The sequence below is a fragment of the Carassius auratus genome, chromosome 16, assembly GCF_003368295.1.
Source record: "Carassius auratus strain Wakin chromosome 16, ASM336829v1, whole genome shotgun sequence".
Classification (NCBI taxonomy): domain Eukaryota; kingdom Metazoa; phylum Chordata; class Actinopteri; order Cypriniformes; family Cyprinidae; genus Carassius; species Carassius auratus.
This window is the reverse complement of record NC_039258.1, coordinates 21,369,498-21,394,641: the sequence shown is the minus strand read 5'-3', so window position 1 is coordinate 21,394,641 and position 25,144 is coordinate 21,369,498. Positions and strand designations below refer to the sequence as shown.

The window sequence follows — 25,144 nt, the reverse complement described above, 5'->3', positions numbered from 1 at the left end:
AAGTTCTCAATTGGATTAAGGTCTGGAGATTGGGCTGGCCACTCCATAACATTAATTTTGTTGGTTTGGAACCAAGACTTTGCCCGTTTACTAGTGTGTTTTGGGTCATTGTCTTGTTGAAACAACCATTTCAAGGGCATGTCCTCTTCAGCATAGGGCAACATGACCTCTTCAAGTATTTTAACATATGCAAACTGATCCATGATCCCTGGTATGCGATAAATAGGCCCAACACCATAGTAGGAGAAACATGCCCATATCATGATGCTTGCACCTCCATGCTTCACTGTCTTCACTGTGTACTGTGGCTTGAATTCAGAGTTTGGGGGTCGTCTCACAAACTGACTGTGGCCCTTGGACCCAAAAAGAACAATTTTACTCTCATCAGTCCACAAAATGTTCCTCCATTTCTCTTTAGGCCAGTTGATGTGTTCTTTGGCAAATTGTAACCTCTTCTGCACATGCCTTTTTTTTAACAGAGGGACTTTGCGGGGGATTCTTGAAAATAGATTAGCTTCACACAGACGTCTTCTAACTGTCACAGTACTTACAGGTAACTCCAGACTGTCTTTGATCATCCTGGAGGTGATCATTGGCTGAGCCTTTGCCATTCTGGTTATTCTTCTATCCATTTTGATGGTTGTCTTCCGTTTCCTTCCACGTCTCTCTGGTTTTGCTCTCCATTTTAAGGCATTGGAGATCATTTTAGCTGAACAGCCTATCATTTTTTGCACCTCTTTATAGGTTTTCCCCTCTCTAATCAACTTTTTAATCAAAGTACGCTGTTCTTCTGAACAATGTCTTGAACAACCCATTTTCCTCAGCTTTCAAATGCATGTTCAACAAGTGTTGGCTTCATCCTTAAATAGGGGCCACCTGATTCACACCTGTTTCTTCACAAAATTGATGACCTCAGTGATTGAATGCCACACTGCTATTTTTTTGAACACACCCCTTTCAACTAATTCAACTAATTGCCCAATTGCACAGCCTTAAGAGCGTGCATATCATGAATGCTGGGTCTTGTTTGTTTTCTGACAATCTACTGAACCTACTGGTAACTTGTTTGCCACGTAGCAATAAAAAAATATACGAAAAACCTTGATTATTCTGGTTAGTCACATTGTACTGCTATTATTTTGAACAATACTGTACATGTACATACATAACTGCATTTTGTAATATACTTGCCTACAATTGTCAATTTGTATATTGTCATTCACTATCTACTTATTTGTATTTTTTATTCTTTTATTATGTGTTTTATGTTCTGTCGCTGTCATTCTGTTGTACTGTGGAGCTTCTGTCACGAAAACAAATTCCTCGTATGTGTAAACATACCTGGCAATAAAGCTCATTTTAAGTTCTAAGTTCTAAAACATTTTTATTTAGAATTTAGTTGCATCAAAATGCAGTACGTGTGCACAGGGAGGCAAGACAATGCAATGCACATCATTAATATGCTAATTAGCGTATGATATCATTCAGTGACATGTAGCGACTTTTCAGGCGTGGTTTAGCTACTTTCCAATGAAAGAAGTTCAACAACAAGGCAACACCGACACACGCTAATGGTGAAAGGAAGATTGGTAAATGTGAAATTGTATGTTGTGTTAATATCCTGCTTACCTTTGGTTTTCTTGAGGTAAAGGAAAGAGGATATTTTGATTGCAATGGAAACTGTAGTCTAGCTAGAGTGAACAAGCAAAATACAAGAAATTATTAACTTCGCAAGCTAATCACAACTCTTTATTCTTTGCCAATAATATAACCTATCTCTATAATAAACATATTTAAAAAAATATAAATCACCATAGAATGTTGTTGTCACTAAATACTAAATGTCATAGGGTCCCTGTTAATGCTATAATCGTTGTATCCTTCAATTCACTGAGCAGATAAGATGGATATTTGAAGATTATTTTAGCAGAGAGAAAGAGAAGCAGCCGCAGGAGATTGGCAGGCCAGTTGATTCTGAGGGAGCCGGTGTGATTGACGTCAGTATTGGTCTATGTCTAAGGATTGTTTTTTTTTCTTCTAGCAATAAGCGTTTGTTGGCACACAGTAAAAAAAATCCGTAAAAAAAACTGATAATGTACTGGCAGAAAATTACCCGGACATTTTCCGTAACCTTTAAAGACACTTCCTTCAACATTAAAACAGAAAATTCTGTAAAATTAAATTTTTCGTCCGTACAATAAACAACAACAAAAAATCTGTTATACAGAGATTTAACTAAATTTATAGCATAGGCCTATATTTTGTAGCAAATAAATCCAGCACAATATGTAAAAATGTAACATGGTTTATTTTTACCTCATGTGAACATTCTTAATGCGTTCAGTAGCTTTTATTTGCCTTAAACAGGTGAAGACAAAAATATTATGACATCAATTAATTTAACAATGTGAAAAGCACCATTGAAAATGCTTGTATTATAGAACACTTTTTAGTTTTAAACAGCAACATGCAGAAAAAAGAAAATATGAGCAGGTACCTGTACAATATTGGTGTTGCACCAAATAATGGTCACAAAGATAAACATTTTCAAAAACATGGGGAAAAATCAATAAAAAAAGACAGGGCTGTCATTATTAACTGTCCAAAACTAGCCCAATCACGTTTCCAGGAGGTTCCCCGATAAAAATTGTGTCTCGGGGTTAAAATACACGTTTTTGGCAGGGTTGCCTTGGTAGAATTTGTATTTTAGGGGCTAAACATCACGTTATTTGTATTGGGGTCGCTTCGACCCGAGGACATGAAAAACAACTGCAGACTTGGCAACACTGGTTGGCCTTTACTACACAGATCCGTAGTTCACAGAAAATACCAATAACGTGATGTTTAGCCCCTAAAATAAAAATTTTACCAAGGGGGAACCTCCTGGAAACGTGATTGGGCTAGTTTTGGACTAGTTTTGAGAAGAAAATGGGCAGGATTTGTTTTGAAAACCTGGCAACCCTGATCTGAACGCACGTGTTGGAGATGTACTTCTAATCACAGGAGCGCCTTTACTGACGAGATGCACATGAAAATTACATTCGATGCATCCGATACGGTTACGGATGCTAAGCAGACCGTCAAACCATATGTCATCAGGGAAGGTCCTCCAATGCAGAGGGGAAGGACATTTTCAGATTTTGATTAAAGATTATGAAGCCAATTTTTTTTTGTGTGTGGATTGACTTTGCATGGATGAATTGTTCACCACAAAACGATCAATCTAGGCAAACAAAGTAAATATGGTCAATTTCAGTTGGACTTTAACGCAGAGTATGCACTTGGATGGTTAGATGCATGATGGGCTAGTAAAAAAAAACAAAACTAAAAAAAAACTTTAAGGTCTTTCCAGCAATAAGGTACAGTAATACTGCTTTTTTTATTTAATTATTTATTAATCATCTTGTCTCAGTTAAATTTGACTGGTAAATGGTAAAGAACAATTTCTTTGTCATTTGAACATTGGGGGGAATGTAGGGGGAAACAATATCGACTTAATTCGTAAATCAGATTTTTTGTGAAAAATTCAGGGATTTTTTTTAGACCATATCGCCCAGCCCTACACTGTAAAAAATTATTTGTTGAGTCAACTAAAATACTTTGTTACCCTGCTGCCTCTTGACAATATATATCTTGTTGAAACAACTTCACATTAGAGTGGAATTAGTCCAGGTAACAAATTTGTTTAAGTTGACTTGACTATTATTTTCTAGTCCAGTGAACCTAATTTTAATTTTTTAACTTGGATCAATAATCGTAATAAAATGTTACCTCACTGCCTTAAAATTGTAAATAAAATTTACAAAATACTTTCTTTAAATATCATTTATTTAATGATAGACAAAATACTTTCATTCAAATTTAAATATAAAAAAAACTATTTGCTGTCTAAACATCAACTGACGATTAAAAAAAATAGCAAAACACAAAAACACACACACGTCTAAAGATTTGATTTGAACTGACACCTGAGTGATGTATAATAACCTTGGCATGGGATTGAGAAACATAAAAAGTTTATTTTCAATTCCTCAAATCAAAACCACAGGGATTATTTTTAATTTCAAACCTTAATATGAAAAGCAGAAGGTTCAACACTGCATATTAACCCTACAAAATTTTACATGCACTCCCCCCACCATAATTCAAGTTATTGGTCAAAATGAGAAACCAAGATATTATATTTATATGTAAGGCTAAATTAATCAAATTTAGTTACAAAAAATGAGTGTACTGTTGTTCTGTATAATAAAACATAAATTGAATGCATATGGAAGCACAAAGATCTGAACCATCAGATTCTACATTTCATAGTGCAACATGACCAGACAGAAATGTTAACAACAGAAGTATCTTGAAAGTTGCAAACTCTCCCCCATTATAATGCTATTTAGTGGTCATTAAACAAGAAACAGAAAAAGCAAAGCAAAAGCACTTGTCAGTTTGAAGGAAAATGTGTACATTACTGTATAAGAAAATGAAACATGAAACATGTTTTCATGAGAACATGCATATTCCAAGTCATAACATGATGAACTGTAATATGCATTCTAAAAAGTAGTGAAAGTCTCAAAAGAACCTAAATTTCCTTTAAAAAAAACCTTCTTCTTATCTTGTGAAAGCTGAACAAATCATGAACACTGAAAAGTAAAAGTGAAAGTGACGTGACACACAGCCAAGTACGGTGACCCAGTGGTTTCTCCATTAGGGCGATTGGGCAACTCACGACCCAAAGGAAAGGGAGGGATTTTTTTTCTTTTACAGTGTTACGCTAGCTTTTACTATTCTAGACTGTTTGTGCTGCCTCTTAAAGGTCCCGTTCTTCGTGATTCCATGTTTTAAACTTTAGTTAGTGTGTAATGTTGTTGTTAGAGTATAAATAATATCTGTAAAATTCTAAAGCTCAAATTTCAATGCCAAGCGAGATATTTGATTTAACAGAATTCGCCTATATATAGAATGACCAGTTTGGACTACATCCCTCTAGTTCCTGCAGTAATGACGTCACTAAAACAGTTTTTTGATTAACCTCCGCCCGCAGGAATTCACAAAAAGGGGGCGTGGTCTAACAAAGATTATTCTTTAAAGATGGAGCAGTTCCCTCTTTGTCTGGAGAAGGCTTAGTTTTTGGACCACAACCGGTGGTTTAGTTGGTGCGTTTAACAGTTTCTGTAACTTATTACACAATGGGCAACGCTGTTTGGCTTTGTTAACTAGATGTTAGGGCTGTGCAAAAAAATATAATGCAATTTTCGCACGCATCTCGTCAGTAAAATGCTCCTGTGATTATAAGTACATCTCCAGCACGTGCGTTCTTTTACTGTCTATGGTTCAGATCAGGATTGCTTTTCAAAACTAGTCCAATCCCATTTCCAGGAGGGCAGCACTCGCTAAACTGCTGTCGAATCACAACACAGGAACCGCTGGCCCAATCAGAACTCATTACGTATTTCTGATGGAGGGACTTAATAGACCAAGGAAGTCATCAGCCCGTTTTTATGACAGTGAAAACAGCGGTATACAGATAGGTGAATTGTGTGAAAAATACTGTGTTTTACACGTGAAACATGAACACATGTTATATTGCACACTGTAAACACAATCAAAGCTTCAAAAAAGCACGAAAAACGGGACCTTTAATAGTCCAATCAGCGCCGAGTGGCGTTTTGTGTAGTACCGCTCCTTTTTGGGCGATTTCTGTCAAACTGAGAATCGCCCCGAGTGCTCTCAAAGATTTTCATTCAAAGATATTTTTTTTTCGAACTACAGGCACTGCATTGCAATCTCAGTGAGTTCTGCCATGATATAAGAGAAAACACTCAACCTGCCCTGATCTTATGTTTCCAAAAATGTAGATTATGTTACGCCATATTAATGTATTGTATTACTTTGATGTATATTTTGCCTCTGTAAATCTAATACCATATTCTATACTATTTTATTTCTAGCTTTTACACTTACACTAATTCATTTTGCACTACATGGTTAATTTTTTTATATATTTTTATTATTACTATTATTCTTTTTCTTTCTGCTAATACATATCTGCACTGTGTGTAAGCAGCCCAACTGCATCTGCTTTGGCAATACAAATGTACAGTTTTTTGTCATGCCAATAAAGCACACCTAAATTGAAATTAAATTTAAAGAAATACCATTCATTCAATAGCAGTAAGCAATAACAATAAGCAACATAGCAATAAGGATAAATTGGTAATTAAAGAATTAGGTCAACCAAGACGAAATTTAAACATCAAACAAGTATCTACAAAGGGCAGGAAGTCTTATAAACTAGGATTTTCGAGGACATGGTATGAGCGGGAAAAATGCAAGTAGTCTGCAAGTAGCTGACGCTTTATTCTGCTAATTTACCGCTGCATTTTGTTCCATGGCGAGAGCTTGACGAACATCGCATGGACAACTACAGGTGTCACTGAAATGCATCTTCTCTCGAAGGTGAAAAAACATGAAAAAGCAAAGATGCATATGGATAATAGGGAGCGGTCTAATATAAGTGAGTAATTTAAGTAATGTATGTAAGTGAGGAATGTGATATAAATGAGCAGTGTAATATAAGAGAGTTGTGTAAACAGTGATTTATGTGATTTCAGTTATTTCTTATTAAACTGAACTTGAAGTAAAAAGTAAAAAATAAAAATAAAAAACATCCTGGCACTGCTGGGAGTTTGGTGCCTTACTCAAGGACACCTCAGTCCTGGTATTGAAGGTGGAGATAGCGCTGTACATTCACTCCCCCACCTACAATTCATGCCGCTGTGGCGAGCACATGGTGGGAGCAGCTGTTCTACGCAAGTTTTTGCAAAGCCTCAATGGTGTATTTCATGCACTTGAGGTAGTGGATGTACAATTTCTTTCACAACATCCTTAATTTCACCAGATGGCTGGGAAAACACAAAATATTACATATTAAACTGTTCTTACCCACAAACTTAAAAAAAGCACTAATCATTTACAGTCTAAAGAGTTTATAACTACACAATATATATTAAAGAATGACAGACCAATGGATATGTTAAAAGTGATTTATTTATGAACCAGGTAATTTGAATAATAATAATATTATAATTTCGTGCTGCAAAATGTTGTTTTTCCCTCCACGACCAACACTGAAATTACAACGACAAATTTTGCAGTAGGCATAATTTGGACCTACATGGCTGCTTGTTAGGTAGTGGAAGGTGGTCTCCCATTTACTCAAATATCGGCATAATGTCCTGTGTTTTGGTCGGTGATTAATTTGGTGATTTTGGACGTCGGCTTCTTGAACCATCATCGCACATCACACTCATCTACTCTACTCTCGAAATTCACTTCACTTCCCGCTACTTTTTCCCCTCTTCCTCCTGACCGCCGTCGCTGCTGCAACTGTCTTCTTCTTCGATAGTAGCCTAAGCTACTGTATTACTGCCACCTGCTTTACTGGAGGTCTAGCAACCCAATTGAAAGCCACTTCACAGACACAAATAGTTGCGTGTTCTGAGTTAACACAATCGGAGTGTAAAAATACAGGATATTTAAACAGGAAGACAGTGGGAAAAGAGCTAAAATACGTGACAAACCCGGTAAAAACATGAGGGTTGAGAGCTATGTTACAAACATTCAAAATAATTTCCTGTATTAAACTGTTAAAAGCCTGTACACATTTTTGTGTGCTGCTGAACACAAAGACTTTAAAATCCCAATGGGAAAATACACCTTCCGAACCAACTAGGCTAAAAATCAAATTTTGCCTGCTTGCAATTCAGTATAATCTGTCCCACCATTTTAATAATGGTAAGAAAATATATTGGTGTAAAGAAGTATTTCTCTCAAATAGTAGTCTGTTGCACTGCATGTTCTAGAGTAAAGCGTGACTCCTAAACCCAAAAAACCCGAATAAAGGTCTCCTGTAGCGAATCCATGTGTTTTTGTAAGAAAAATATCCATATTTAAAATGTTATAAACACTTTTCTGTCACTTCTGTGAGAGCCGTTCCAGGTGGATGACATAGGACAGAGGAGTCATGCATGCACCGGTGATTAGTGACGAACACGGAAGAGCGGAGGAGAGACAACAATACGCCGATCACGAAGTAGTAGCACAAAATTAGGCTTTAACGTATGGTAGTTAGTGGAAATGAGAAAAAAAGTGTTATAACATTTTAAGTATGGATATTTTATCTTATGAAAACGCATCAATTTGCTACAGAAGGACTTAATTCACCTCCTGGAGCCATGTGTACGTTTTATGGATGGATGGGTGCACTTTATTTGACTATTTTTGGACTGCTGAAAAAAAAACAGACCTACCTGCCATTAAATAACTTGGAAGAGCCAGGACAATTTTAAATGAACTCAGATTGGATTTGTCTGAAAGAAGAAAGTCATATACACCTAGGACACCTTGAGGGTGAGTAACACATGGCTCAATTAAAATTTTGGGGTGAACTTACCATTTAATCAAAGCTACGAATGGCCAATTTGTCAGCATTGCTGTGAGCCTCAACATTTTTCAGGAAAATGATATATAGTAATATGGTTTTAAACGTATGCAATTAACTTATGGCCATATTATCATGCAGCATTACACTGGGTTCTGGTGAGGCACTTGACTACTTCAGAAAAAATGAAATAAGAATTTGTAACGTTACCTTCAGAACTTAATCTGAACCAATCTTATGTCAGCAATATCAAATGTAACATTAAAGGGGGGGGGGGGTGAAATGCTCGTTTTCACTCAATATCCTGTTAATCTTGAGTACCTATAGAGTAGTACTGCATCCTTCATAACTCCAAAAAGTCTTTAGTTTTATTATATTCATAAGAGAAAGATAGTCTGTACCGATTTTTCCCGGAAAAACACGAGCGCCTAGAGGCGTGACGTGTGGGCAGAGCTAAAGAATCACGAGCGCCAGTAGGCTTTTGGGTTGAGCGCCTCTGGAAGCTGTGACACCTTGAGAACAAAACCAACCAAAACAAACCACAGCTAACAGTCAGATTCAGCGTATATTTATTATCCAGAATCAGATCCAGAATAAGTTCCACTTTGTCGTCTTTTTTTTTTAAGCTGTACATGTGGAAAGTGCAGTTTCATGACAACATCGCATGTTGTTTACTTGATGTGCTTACACGCCGATAGCTAAGTTAATAACACAGATATTTGAAGCAGTTTTACTTACCGCATGCGGTTCCAACACACGATCGTGACCCTTTTTCGTGACCCAAACTGGACCTTGTTTGTAAAACAAGCATCTTCGAAATGCAGGGAACAAACAAAAACACTTGCACAACTCCGTTGATGCTCTGTAAAAATAAACTCCATCCACTGGTCCCTTAATGCTGTTTCTCTTTTCGTAATCTGTGCAGGGTTGTCTTGCCCTGGCAACCAAAAACACACTTCTTTGGTGACATTTTGCGACGCTCTTGCTCTGATCAGTGAAGTCTGTTGTGCTCTCAGTGCTCTGCTATACGGGAGCGCGCGCTCTTCCGGCAGAAGTGCCTCAGGACCCATATAAGGAAATTCCGCTCCATCTAACGTCACACAGAGCCATACTTGAAAAAAACTTTCCGAAACTTGTGACAAACCGGAAGTAGTATTTTTGGAACAGAAATACTCCTTCAAACCTACAACTTAATTTGTGAAACTTTGTCCATGTTTAGCATGGGAATCCAACTCTTTAACAGTTCACCCCCCCCTTTAAGTTTTGCGCTCTAAAAGAACTGAGGGAGGTGCTCGTGGTGCTCATTTGTTCGATTAGTAATCTTGTTTTTTCCCTAAATTTCCATCTATGTATATTCTGGCAGATGTCTTTACGCTGTCAAGTTTTAAGAAGTTCCTTTTTTTAAATTCCCACCTGTTCTAAATCCATACAGTGATCTGTTGCACTCCATCTCGCGCTCTGTTTGAACGATCTCTTAACGCAGCTCTGGGCTCAAATAATATGTACCAAACTGTATTATTATCGATCTCCACATAAGTTCAGCTCAGTACTGCATAGGAGAACATTTGTTTTAATGTTTATATGGAAAATACTGTGGAACTGCCTGCATTTTGAGACTTACTCTTCTTGGACTCATATGTATTTTTACACTTTAAGCCAATATTATTTTACTCTACAAAGTTGTATTCTGAGTAGGGACGGGGACAACAAAATGTGCGCATCGATTCGTCGACCTGTTTTTATTTCTCTAAAAACGTTTGCAAAATGTTTACCTTATGTGCGCTGAATATATGCGATGGCCGGATCAACATTCTGTCCAACGTTATATAACCAATCCAGGGGTTTTTCTGCATTTATCTTTTTTTTTGGCGGCTGTCAAAGCCTTATTTGATCGGTGAGTGATCGGCGCGTACAAGAGAGCCCCGGCTGCGCGCACACTCACAGTCTTCAAACAACACGAGCGCTTCTTGCTCTCTCTCTCCCTTGTGCATATTAATCAAAATCATTAAACACGATAGAAAAAGGGCTGAACGCCAAAATGTCACGTGGAGCATTCTGATATTTTTTGTTTCTCCATGACAGGTTGCTCCACTGTTAATTTTTATTTATTTTTTTGGAAAAACACTCTCTGTATTAGCTTAAAGCCCTCAAGTTTAAATTGGTTACTGTATTCTTTCCATTGTTCTAAACAAGTATTTTGGGTGACCTTTTTTATTGAATGCTAGACAAAAAGTTGTTATTTTCACCTGAAAGAAGAACTTTTTTTCTGTAAGCTAGGCCCTATGTGTTCAGTAAGCTTGTTTCAGTAAGCTATGTGTTTTCAAGGCTTCAAGGTTTTATTAAATGCTCTCTCTATACAAGTGCAAAGTAATGCATTCTTAGTCAGTCTTTTATTTTGTAATTTTAAGAGCAATAAACATATATTGCAATGTTAAGGAATTCATGTTTTTTTCATTCAGATATGTAAATCAACATGTATAAATTGTTAGTAGTCAATTAATGTGGAGATAATCGAAATCGAATCGGTCTGAAAAAATTAATCGTTAGATTAATCGATGCATTGAAAAAATAATTGCTAAATTAATCATTTAAAAAATAATTTATCCCAGCCCTAATTCTGAGAAAACTTCCAAACTTTGTGTAGAAGCTGACCAGGGGGGCTGACGACCATCTTTTGTCTGTACAGCCTTCACGAGAAAGACGGGATCTCGCGATAAGTGATGTTGAGAACATGATATTGCTATTGAATTGATTCAACACATTTTTTTTTTATATAGAACAAATAGGAAACTCCAAGGCACTCTCTTTAAGGCTTTATGGCTTGGTCATCATAAACTTTTAAAAACTCCTTTAAAGTTTTTATAGGTTTATGATGACCAAGCCATAAAATAAAGGCTTTTTAATTTTCCTTAAAGAGAGTGCCTTGGAGTTTTCTATTTGTTCTATATTATGTTTATCCCATCCAAAGAGAAAAAAAATAAATAAATAAAAATTTTGTTGAGAGGACAAATAATCTAGTTCAGTCAACTTTCAAACTAGCTGAGACAGAGAAAACTTAAAATTTTAAGTTGAATGAACAAATTGAGTAACTGCAAGTTGTGTCAACATAAAAACATTAATTGAAACAACTAAACTGCTAAATATTGTTTTACAGTGTATGATAAACTAAACACTGGATTTTCAAAAGTATGTGAACTATTTAAAGTTTGTGGCATAGAATCTTTAAAATATGTCAGAGTTTTACACACCAGTCTGTTATTGTGGAGATAACTTTTTTTATGCCTGGAAAGGTGATGATGAATGAAACAAACTGTGATTGATTGTTTGACATGTTGGTCAAACGGCCTCATGGGCCGGCCTTGGCCGATGAAAGCTGCCATGAATTCCTGACCTTCATCTGAGAACTCATATTTTAAATTGTAATAATATTTCATAATATTACAGTTTTTCTGTAGTTTTATCAAATAAATGCAGACTTGTTAAGCATAAGACACTTTCATAATGCTGCATAATTGTCAAAAAAATTGTAATATAATAAAATCCTTTGCTGTCACCATTTCACCAGCCTACACTTCACATAATAGGCTTGTAGCATCCATTTTCTCAGCTATTTAATTTGATTTCTAAAATGAGACACACAGCAGATCCAGATCGCTCCACAAACATGTCGTCTGTTAATGTAATTTTCAACTGATTTATGAACCTCACATTATTGTCCAATGAAATTTGAAATGAAACATGAAACGATGAAACTTCTTGTGACCCATTGGCATTCACTGAACGGTTTCAGAATCAGTCAGTCAGGTAAAACGCACGAGGGTCTCAGAATGACAGTTATGTAAAAACAGGATTTTTTTAGTAGATTATGCCCAATATATAACATGCTTCCTGTGTTTTACTTATTAGTGTACGATATAATTCGTTCTCTCACTAAATTAACTTAACTATTATAAGTCAAATGGCCTCCACAGTTACCAGATCTCAGTCCAATAGAGCAGCTTTAGGATGTGGTGGAACGGGAGATTTACTAAGTACATCTGAGGGTTGCCCCCCCCTATAAATAATATTAAAAACCACATTGTGTATTGTAAATAACAATGTTTTGAACTTTAAATAATTGTGTAAGTAGTAAAACAACACAAACGGGGTAAAAATGAATTTTAAGTTTTGAAACATTTTGGGTCTCCCCCTTTCTTGCGGATGCTTTGGTCAAAATGCCTGCTTTCCTGTTTTACATCACACACCCACCCACACACACACACACACACAGGAGTCCAGTGACAGAGAACAAAGTTGTGGCTGCCAAGGTTATTTTATTCACTTTAACATCGGATAAAGTGATTATTTGCTCATACAGATGATGCCAATGTTTTTTTTTTTTTTTTTTTTTTTTTTTTTGATGAGTCATAATAATGGCATTACCTGCTTTACAAAAAAAAAAAAAAAAAAACCCTGGTTGTTCCCGGATATAAGGACTTAAAATAGTGCTGGGTGGTTAAGACATGTATATACAGGTCCTTCTCAAAAAATTGCATATTGTGAAAGAGTTCATTATTTTTTCCATAATGTAATGATAAAAATTAAACTTTCATATATTTTAGATTCATTGCACACCAACTGAAATATTTCAGTTCTTTTATTGTTTTAATACTGATGATTTTGGCATACAGCTCATGAAAACCCAATATTCCTATCTCAAAAAATTATTATATTTTATAATATATATACAAAATTATATATATATATATATATATGTATGTATGTATATATATATATATATATATATATATATATATATATATATATATATATATATATATATATATATAATTTTTTTTTTTTTTTTTTCAGCATTGTGAGTCTTTTATTACAGCACTTTTCTTGTTTTAAACCTAACCAAAAACCCATGTGTTGCGTGTGAAACAGCTTTAATTAGTATACATTTATTGTGAAATGACTGCATTTCCATGTCAATCTATGTTCAGGGGAGAAAAAAAGTAACTGGAGTCTGATGAAGATTTTCATAATGGCAAGTTTTTTTCATTTTTCTGCAAGATGTTAATTACTTGATCTATGATGAGAGATTTATAAGCTGTTTAGTTCTCGAGCAAATAGACATACAAAATGCCTGTATTTCTCAATCACAGGAAGAAGAAACCACACCGGTAAAACCACATTTTGACAGTTATTCCATTGAGCATAGGCTTTTATCCAAAGTGATAAAGAAAGTTTGTGTGTGTGTTTGTACAAGTTTTGTGTTATCACATTTTTGGGGCGTATTTTTTCCCCGTTTTTGGAATGGAATCTAACTGACAAAATGTAAAATGTCTTCTTAAATGATTATTAAGTCGATGGCACGATTTGTGGAATGTGCTTCTGTCATGGATTCAAAATTAATTACAACGGTTCTTTTCTTTTTTGTTGTTTGGCTTTGCATAGGCTACGCATTAACAACCGGATAAAATACAATTATATATGATAGAAATAAAATAATCCTACACAAAATGTTTCAGTTAAATAATTAACAAATTAACACAAAGGAGGGGTAATAAAAATCTGTTTCGTTAAAGTTGATGCACTACAAGTTTAATGAAACAGACCGTTTTGTGAATGTTCGTAGCTATACTTTTTTCTAGAAGTTTATGTGTTTATAACGAATGCCATTATAATTTGTTTTTTATTTTATAGTTGTATTTATAGTTTTGTACTTTAATTTTATAAGTACTTATATTTCCTGATATCTAACTTTTTATTTTCTGAATACTGTACAATTTAAAGGATTTGCAGACAATTCTCTCTCTCTCTCTCTCTCTCTCTCTCTCTCTATTCAAACATTTGACACACACATTTAGATTAAAAATGACACTAACTAATTAAGTTAAGCAATGAAATTTCATTGAATCATTATCCAGAAATTACAACCATTTTTTATATACATTTAAACAGGAATAATTGTAGTGGATGTGCTGCTTTCGAACAAATTTCCTGTGGTATGCTGTTTTAATATTTTGAATCAGCGAGGATTGGACGGCGCTTGACAATTCCGCGTTAAATTGCGTTCTGAATAGCAAAACACATATTATGACAAAAGATCTTTGCTCAGATAATGATCATTGATGTAAACTTAGCTTTTTCTGATGGCTGTAGCTAGAACACAGACGGTATCGACAGACATGACGTGCTCGTTGATCGAACAGTTCATTGGCTGACAGTGAACCTCTTGACAAACGAGAACCCCTCATCTGCTCAACCAAACACCATTGAATTAAAAATAAATATTTTCAAGGAAACTGAAGGATATGTAAGTTTTATTTTCAAAAAGTTCAATTTAAAATACTATTTTGCCAGTGGAAAACAACTGAAGAACTCTGAAAACTTTTTGTGATATGTATTTAAGGACACTGAATAGCAATGTGATGTCCCAGAAAGCATTGCTAGTTCTTATCTCATATTTTTCTAAAGTGTTGCACCATTAACCAGGCTCCGGTTGGCCAACGTTACGACCATTCGTAAGTATTTTACGAAGTGGCTTATTTGTACGACCTCGCTTCTACGATTTTATACGATTTGTCTAAACCCCAGTGACGGTTATGTTTAGGGGCGGGGTTATGTGTAGGTCATTCGTACAAATTCATACGAATTGTGCAACTCGTAAAATACGTACGATTTGGCAAAAATCGTACGAATTTGTACGAGTAAGCCACTTCATAAAATATGTATGAATTACCGTGAGTGGAAGTTGGGGGGATTTTCCCATTGGTTTGGTCTGTATTTCTGTCCTCGAGGGCAGGTGTTGTAGACATGCTCATGTTGGTTGAAAGCAGGATGCTGTCCATAGACTTCCTGCACTCAAAGCAACCCTCTCTTATTTATAATTTTCTCGCAGCCCATATTATTATTTTCACTAAACTAGCCTATATCAATAACAAATTCTCAATTTGATAACTAATCATTCTTTTTGCGCAAATCATTTTTTATGCATGATACAGAAAAAGTGATGAAGCGCATCCTCTACAAATAGACTGTCTAAATTCATATAATTTTTTGTTTAACTTTTTCGTAATGACTTTATGTAATTTCAGTGCTTATCTCCATGAGTGGAATATTTAATGTAAATGTATATGATGAAATGAAAACAGTTTAAAATCGTTGTTTATTACTTTTCTGTCTCCAGGCACTGAAATTACATAGTCATTACGCAGAAGTGAAATAAAAAATGATATGATTTTAGACATAAGCATTTTTGTAGTGGTATGTTATGTTTTAATGACAACGAGACGTGTACAATAGTTTATCTTTAAAGTAAACTGCACATCTCATGTTATGATAAAATATTTGAAACGATAACAGAGATCAGTGATGCGCATCTTCAGTATTGTAGCGGAAAAGTATTTATCCACAACATTATGATATAAACTATTTTAACTACACTTTATTTGAAGCATACAACTTGAAGAAAACGGTAAGATTTGCACGTTTCCTTTTTTAAAATAATTTGTCAATGACTGGCAGAGTCAGATTATGCTGCAATAAATATTTTTTTAAACAATTAAAACATTATTAGTCCATTGGAAATGAATAAAAAGCGTCTTAAAATTGTGAGAACTATTTAAACAGTTTTATGTATATTTCAATGTACTTATTCTTAATTGATTAATATATTTTAGCAATATAAATGAATATGTATGGCACAAATTGCATTTATACTCCGTATCTCATATCTTATTTGACTGTAATAAACATGGTGTCACGTGAATGGAAATGTGCATAGCAATGATATGCAGATGAGGTTATGCATAGTAAAACAAGGTGTTGTAAGCTCCATATGGTGATTTCGGGGAGGAGTCTGGACACAGTCTGCACACAATCTTCCCCTGACTTGATTTATAAAGGGATTTTTGCGCAGGTTCTGGTATAAGCATGGTTTTATAAATCTGAAAACCTTTGAGCGTATCTAGCTTTTGTGCCTAGATACACTTTTAGGATGAAACCTACGAAAAGTTTTATAAATTAGATATCAGGTCTTTTCAAGATGAGATGGTTAACAGATCAGAGAAAATGCAATGGGTGAACAAGTTTAAACAGGCCAGACGTGCATCTGAAAGTGAAAAAAAAAAAAAAAAAGATGATTCAGTCTCTTCTGCAGATCGCATGTGTTGCCTTAACAGTGCGAGCCCGAAAGGGTTGTGGGGCCCTAGGCGACATAAAAAAAATTGATTACACTGGTGTAAAAACAGTGAGAAGAGAGCACATAAAATACAATTTCAATATTTAAGTGTATACATTTTTATTACCTGTAACAAACTCAACATGTAATACATGTGTAAAAATATTTAATCAGATTTAAATTTGGAAAGAGGAGACCTTTTTTTAGCATGAATTAGTGGGATGGATAAATAAAAAATGAAACGATTATTTAATGAAACATGCTGAATGTGGCCTAATTTCCTCTCACATATCACACAAGTATGTCTGTGATCATGGGCATCATCACATTTATTAAACCATATTAATACTACACTTATAAATAATGTATTATGTTTAGGGAAAAATACCTTTACTTTGAGCCTGCTTTTCTTCATCTGCTTTTCTCTTCTTTCTTTTGTCGGCTCCGGAAAGATATCGTTTGGATGCCATTTAATTTCAAATTAAAATAGCATCAATGTGCAATGCATAAATTAGAAATAGGCTACGTCATCAAAAAAAGCAACCAGACTTATGACGTTATATAACTTTAGACGTATTTATGACACTTTCTCGAGTACATAAAGGAATTTACAGAGATATGTGGCTAAGTGGAATATGTGGAATCTGTACTAGGAATACGTTATGACATTCTAGTTCACCCAAAAGCCTTTTGTGGGAGGTGTTATGCTAAATAGAGTGTGGTGCTGCTGTATATGTTTCTAATCTTTTTTCAGCTTTTATTTAGACTGTTTTGATATAATAAAACAATTAAAAATGCATGACATCATTCGCGGGGCCCTCAAATCAAAGGGTGCCCCAGGCAAGCGGCGTAGCAAGCTTTTCAAAAGTGTGGGGGATGGATGTGGTTTGTTTAAAAACAATAAAAATGATGAATACATTGACAGAGGGGTACAAAATGCAGGGCTTGAAGTTCTTGCAGCGTTGGCTGGGAAAAAATAACCCTACATTAAAAAAAAAAAAAAACATAAAAGGGGAGAAAAAAACGCCCACACAAAGCTATTTCTCTGGTGGTATAAATAATGTAACAATTTACTGTTTTTAAACATTAAAATAATATACACTTTTCTTTCATAGTTCTTCAACAGGAATGCAAACAATAGCTGCTGAACAATATCCCAATAATAGCAATTAGTATTAGTCTAAAAAAAGAAATATAATACCGAAAACACTTGACATGTCAACAAAACGATAACAGAACATCTTCTCAAACACATATCAAGCTTATTTTAAAAAACTCGAAAGCATAAACACTCATTCAAAGTACCTGGAAAAGGGAGACGTAAATAACCATAACCATAAGTCCCCGCCTCCTCAGCACGAGCTGACCGATAACACGCCAAGAGAGGCGGGACTTAAGGCAGAACAGCCAATCATCAGCCGGTCACACTCAAAGCCGGTGTCAAGTTTGAGACGGAGGTGGGGGGGGGGGGGGGGGGGTTCAGCCGCAGCGAGCGCAGACACAGAGCGGTCAGAGAAACGGAGGAACGACTGTAGTAAGGCGTTTGTGCAAAACTGCGGAAAAACTGCAGAAAACGTGCGGGTGTCGAACCCTCTCGCCGGGAAAAGTGTGGGTTTAAAACCCCCACATCCCCCATGGGTGCGACGCCCCTGCCCCAGGCGACCACCTGTAGCCTATAGCTATCGCGTGTTGGATGGGCCGGTGTTCTGTCTGTCGATTTGTCCTACGCTGTCAGATTTTCCTACCTCCCACTAAAACAGTGGGTACAACGAAAAATGCTACTGTAAAGTTATGATTTATTAATGTCTACACCTACCACAACCCTAATCATACCCTTACAGTACTACAAATACAGTGTGTTATATTCGCGGTTGTAGCTAGAAGGGATACAGTTACAGGAAACCAACAATAAATATTAGTTTCTACCAATTAGATTGCGTTTTTATTAAAGTCTACACCTACCCCAACCCTAAACCTACCCTTACAGTAATGCAGAGACATTAAATATCTGGTTTAGCATGAGACAAAGGACGCGATATTGATGTGCGCGTGCGCAGTAATGACGATGTGTGTTTTTTTGTTTGTTTTTTTTTTAACAGCTGAAATAGTTATACTCTGCTATAACTGAGTCTGTCCTGTGTTCATCCATAGAAATCTCTGGTTTGGTTCAGCTACAAAATCAGACATCAAGAGACTTCAACGGAGAGTCAGGACTGCTGAGAGGATCGTCGGTGGCCCTCTGCCCAGCCTGCAAGATCTTTACATCTCCAGAGTGAGGAAAAGGACTAATATCACTTCGGACTCGGACCCCTCACACACAGTTTACTCTCCTCGGAAATATTTATATTTATAGGCTACATAGAATGCGAAATGTGTATACATTTGTAAATGTCACACCCATAAATAACATTTATGTACATTTAAACAATTGCAATAGTTTTTGTACACTTCTTCATCTGTAGGCCTATATAGTGCTTTTTTTAAAATGTTTTTCTTATTTGTGTTATATTCGATCTCTGCTATGTCTGAACTATGTTTGTATTTTCTTCTACTCTGGAAGCTTTTGTCGCCAAGTCAAATGTGTAAACATAGCTGGTAAAGCTATTTCTGACTTTTTGAAAAACATAAGTTTCAGTCTGTCAGATTTTTTTTTTTTTTTTTTTTTTTTTTTTTTTTGAGGACGTCTACACAAACTTTTGAAAAACAACTTATTTTTGGGAACTGGCAGTGTACTGTACATTCAGCAGTTTCAGGAGCGAAATCTTTTTTCATATAGAAACCCGTTATACGCTTACACGCAGATAATATTTAAGAAGCAGACTCGTGTCTGAATGCAGGAAAACACACAAAAATGTGTAACAATTCAGAGTAATACAACGAGGCCAATACTGGCACACTAATGTTTGTCATGATGTTACACATGCATTTATTATTATTTTGATTTTTGGGACTGCATCATGCCTAGATGGATATTTTCATAATTATGACGTCTTCATACCAGAAAAAAAAATAATAATAGGTTTTGTGTTTGTTATATTTTGAATGCACAGCTTCAGTCAATCAGAATTGAGTATTCAGACAGTAATGCGATTTATTTCTTGTGTGTGGTTTTGTTACAGGGGCGTCCCCAGCAGAAGGTCCAGACGAGATTGATGTGATTTCTGGGAAGAAGATCATATAAGACTGGTTCTGCTAGGAAAACTGGAACTGGGAAAAATGGAAACATCAGCAGAAACGTTGGGCCTTATTCATAAAGCGTGCATACACTCTGATTTGATCTTATACTGTGTGAACGCTTAATCTACGCCTGTGCTCGTATTTGTAAAAACTGTCTTTGACGGAAAAGTGTTTGGCGTCACATCAGGGCTGAGCAGACGTACACACTTTTTCTTTCTCGAGAAACCTATTTTTGGAAATGAAAGCTGTTCTAAATGAAAGGATTTGGACTGGCGAGCTTTTACATGTTAATGACATTAAGAGTCGTTTCCAAAGCAGAGAGCTGAAACCATTAAGTAGCGCATAAGTTCAAGATCAATTGCGATTCATAGATTTCACATCTGAACGTACTTGCGTTTTCTGTACGTACGTTAATTTTAGAAATCACACCTATGCATATTTGAGAGATGATCTTAAGATCAATTTTAGGATGCTCATTTATAAATGAGGCCCCATGACTTTATGATAATTTATAGTAATTAATTAAAAAAATGACAATCGCCTCTCCTGGACCTCGCGCTTTCATTATAGTGATTTAAAGTGGTTTGATTCTCTGAGGTGGAGAAACATACAGTAAAGGAGCTGAAAGAAGGGTTTGGAAATAAAAAGAAAGGTCAGAAAAACGTTAATATTTTTAACTCACAAAACTCAGTCAGAGAAGGAAACCACTGAGAAGTTTATAGCGGAAAGTTCTCTGGATCTTCAACCCTTCACTCGGAGGTTCTTCTGTTGAACGTCTGCCAGTTTCTCAATGAATGAAGTTTAACAAACGCAGTATTTCTTTGCGTCTGTGTGATGTGTGTTTATTTCTTAAGTATGTGTGTATGCTACATGTGTTCATGTGTGCGAACATGATTGTTCAGTTTTATTTGTGAATCAGGCTCCATCTCTAATAAGCAGGAGGAGGAAACATAATTTCTTAACTAAAAAAGAGAAAAGGCTAAACTCAGTATAAGCTGCTGTTCTCTCAGGATGTTCTTTGACCATATCCTGACATATTATAAAAAATGTTATTCGTGTTTTATGCTGTATTTGTTTTCTTAGAAGCATTGTGATATGTAGCCTATTATCTGAAATTACAGAGACCTTGCTCAAAAAAATTCTTTGATGTCGTTGTTTGCAACATTTGTGCACATGATGAGTGCATGAGTCACTCTTGGTGAAGATCTCTAATTCTGCAGAGCCCCATGCAGTATTCAGCTCTCAGCTCACTCGACCACTTCTTACTCTGCCAAGGATCCGCTTAAGGTATGAAATGTTTAATATGTTTTATATAAAAGGAATGTGTTTGTATTTTACTGAAAATATAAATATTCCATTGACATTTAAAGGGAATTGGGCATATGTGACGTTGTTAAAATCATTTATTAACCCGCTAAACATATATAGACTAATAACTATGTAGCCAGACATAACCCGTGCGAACTTTTTCTTTCCCGGAGTGAGAGAGAAATAAAAAAAAACTATTTTCATTTTCGATTTACATTAAATATTCCACTATCAATAAGATAAGTAGCCTATACTTAAATGCACTGAAGTTAAACCACAAACACACGTGGTTTAACGTTACGTTTCCACACATGATATCAGCATAATACAATTGACAGTAGGCTATTTACTAGTTACCATATCAACATTAGGATAAAAAAGTGCGCCAAAATGCACAAATATTTTGAAGATCTCGCTGAACATGTATTTTACCATAGTAAAAAAGGATTAATTTAAAATGAAACAAATCTCCATTTAACCTTTTTTAATGCTTTGGTAACTAGCAGAAAACACGAACCTGTTTTAAATTCCCAGCGCAGATGGACACAGTGTAACACTGCGTTAATGTGCCCCACCAATTATAAACTATACTATTCTATGATATTAGTGATGTAGCCTAATTTCAAGACATGTAAAGCCTTTTGGCTCGTTTATGTTGGGCGTCCCATGCCTGGTTACGCTGTGTTTATTGTCAGATCATATCCAGGCAGCTTTTTGAGCTCGTAGTACTGTAATAAGTCACCATTTCAAACCACGACTAACGACTTTGTACCTTTTCATGCAAGTTACACCAAACTTTCTGGGCGCAAGGAAATGTAGATTATTAATTTTATTGCAACGTTACATTGTCCTAAAATCGTTTTTTTCAACCTGTACCACTTGCATAAACACTGCATCTGTAGGCATTAATATCCATAGGGTCATTGTTGTTTCGCGTATTTTTTTTTTTTTTTTTTCACGAGATCAGACAACGTTTTGAGCTATCATGTAATGATATAATTTGAAATAAGATTACTAAAGCAAGTAGGAACTGCCGCCTCCTCACACCATGTGCTCCTGTGACCATGTGTCACAAAAGAAGAAAAGAAAAGAAAAGATGCGGTCAAGACCCACAATAGCAATGCCAAGGCAAAGTCAAGGATTGGACTGGAATTGAAATAATTTGTCAGAAATTACTTCAAAGCATCATAATTATTTTGATATTTTACGTAACTGTTTTAAGATGATAAATTATAGAAGAAGAGAATATTAACATTTAAGAAATATTTGATATGAAATTCTGTCAAGCAAACTTTTGTCATGCAACAATGGAAAAAAAGTAGTTCTGTGGTATAAAACACTTGTTTTTTCAGCGCTTCATCATGCATAACCTCACATGTGCAGAGATTCAGACTCCAGTGGGGTTTCTGTATGGGATTCTGCCTGTTATACTGAATCAAACACTCAATCCTGACTGTGAACAGGGCTGGTATTCTGAGGTGAGTGTGTTTCTGTCCTCAAACTACACCATTACACACACACACCTACACAACTTATACTATTGTCGTCTGTTTCATTTGATCAGGATGGGGTTAAGCTAGCAGATCCGTCAGATCCTCAAACATTAATGTATCCTGTTATCTCTGTCTCATCTGATCATCTCGTCACTTCTCACTGTGTGAATCTGAATCATCAGATCATCTGTGATTCTGCTGATGGAGTAAATCAACTCAATTTCTATCAACATTCACCTGCTTTCATATTTAATCCTTCTTAAACATTATAGATGCTGCTTTAATGCTTCTTTCCTTCATTTCAGCGTCATTACAGTCATGAGATCATGTTCAGAGGTGAGAAAAACAGTAAAACACATCAGTTGAGGTCAAGCTGTGTTAAATTAAATCTTGTGAATCAGAATTATTCTGAATGTGTTTTTCAGTGAGGAATGGAACCGCAGAGACTCCAAACTCAGTTTCATCTGATAAACGTCTGATTATTCACTTATAATACACTGCAATACTACACTGCATAAAAGCACTTTTATGGTTTCCATTTGTTTTTTTATTGATTTGCTGATTTTATATTGTATCTCTTCTCTTGTATAGATCAGTTGTGGTGGTTTTCTATCCTGATCTTCTTTGTTTTGGCATTTCTGTTTCTCGATGCATAAAAATATATTAAGGTGAGTCATGATTATTTAATTGTTTCAGAGAGACAGGAAGATCAAATTATGTTTGTTAGAAAGATACCAAGATTGACACTGTAGATGAAAAAATCATTATACTTTTTATTCGACTATAACCTATATTTGTCATAAAGTCCTATTTATTGATTAAAGGGATGTTCGAAACTTCAAGATCTCTGAATAAATATAATATTTCATAATAAGTGTCAATCTGTTGTCAGGCGTTTTCAGAGGCAAGCTTGATTAATCTGTCAGCATGAGGATTCAGAAAACAGGTGAGTGAATGAAGTGAATTTGAAGCACATGATCATTTATGAAACAGATGGATGACGTTTGAATCTTCAGCTCAGACTATGAATTAACTGTAAGTCAAAGTGTTTCTTTTAGGGATCCTCAATCTGATTGAGATCTGATCTGATCTTTCTCATTCATTGCAGTTTAATTCCCTTTCTGTTCAGAGGATGCTCTTCATCATCGTCATCATCATCATCATCATCATCCCAGTCATGTACACAAACTCAAGGCTGAATGTCAATGTGATGTACAACATGATTAGTTCTGAACCAGTCTCAACTTGTTTTAACACTTGGCCTATTTTCATGCATTTCAATCCCTCCCCAGCAGGCACAAAACATCAAGACACTGGTATTTGGTTACATTTCGGTTGCAACGTCAGGTGACCAAAATTCAATGTCAATTCAAATTTTAATGTCAATTTGATGTTCAATATCCGATGAATGATATTTGTGTTTTTTAAGTTGTATAACCAAAAGTCAACCTCGAATTGGCATCAAATACTAACGTCTACTCGATTTTCCTTCTCAACCCAAATGCAACATCTTTTCAATTCTATCTGACATTATTACATTTACATTTATTCTTTAGCTGATGCTTTTATCCAAAGCGACTTACAATTGCTATATATGTCAGATGTCGCACGCCTCTGGAGCAACTAGGGGTTAAGTGTCTTGCTCAAGGATACATTGGTGTCTCAGTGGATTCGAACCTGGGTCTCTAACCTAAGGTATGGGTCTTATCCACTGTGCCAACACCACACCCATTATATTGATGTCCTGTGTCTGCTGGGTACAGTTTTTCCACTGTTCCGTTATCACTGAAATGAAAGTTAACAGCAAACTGACATCACTGACATTGTGACTGACAAACTGACAGTGACTGACATCATACTGACAGACATCAGACTGACATTCAGGTTTTTAGGCTTCTTATACTTGAATGGTCAAATACACAGAGTAATGCCAAAATGTGTGCGTATTCATGTAAACACAATTGATTGTTTTAAGTGAACAAACTTTTAGGGAAAAACTGTTTTGGAAGTGTGTCAGAATTAGATTCACACATTATCGCTGTAGGTCTTAAAGTGACAGCAACCTATTATTTACACACTGCTGCCATTTATAACAGCTTCCTTAACCTCACAAAGAATTTAGTTATAAATCAGATTTTTTATAGGGTTGGATTCACTAACTAAATGTTGTTTTAATGTACACACTGGAAATGTTTATTATCAATCTTAACAAATCTGTGACATGCAGACAACTATAAATAAATACTTTTTATTCATTGCATCTTTTTATCTTTCAAAACCCTTTCATAGAAACACAAAATATCTTACATGTTTTTTTCACTCAAGAAACAGCAACATACAAATGAAAGTCTTATCTGTTTTTGATTGCTGATAATGACGAAGATGACAATGACCAGGATAATGAAGTCAAAATTCCTTTGACCACACTATAGAAATCAATGTCCATGAAAGCTCAGGTCCAAGAATACAAATCCCAAATCTTCCCAGAGCCAACCTTAGTGTTGATTCAAAATCACATATATGGTACTATTCAACTTCAGGATCCACAGCAGTAAGCCA

The 25,144-nt window shown here is 35.5% G+C and overlaps 1 long non-coding RNA gene across 1 annotated transcript in view; it reads left to right on the top strand.

Annotated features, from left to right (window-relative positions):
* LOC113116517 (uncharacterized) overlaps positions 1–24,805 on the top strand; it is a 32,184-nt gene extending 7,379 nt beyond the window's left edge. Inside the window, exons 2-10 of the long non-coding RNA XR_003294031.1 lie at positions 18,759–18,879; positions 19,727–21,071; positions 22,445–22,570; positions 22,657–22,791; positions 22,891–22,921; positions 23,011–23,058; positions 23,177–23,253; positions 23,478–23,531; positions 23,694–24,805. This is a non-coding gene — a long non-coding RNA (uncharacterized LOC113116517). The remainder of the gene's footprint in view (positions 1–18,758; positions 18,880–19,726; positions 21,072–22,444; positions 22,571–22,656; positions 22,792–22,890; positions 22,922–23,010; positions 23,059–23,176; positions 23,254–23,477; positions 23,532–23,693) is intronic.
* Positions 24,806–25,144: the final 339 nt, after the last annotated feature.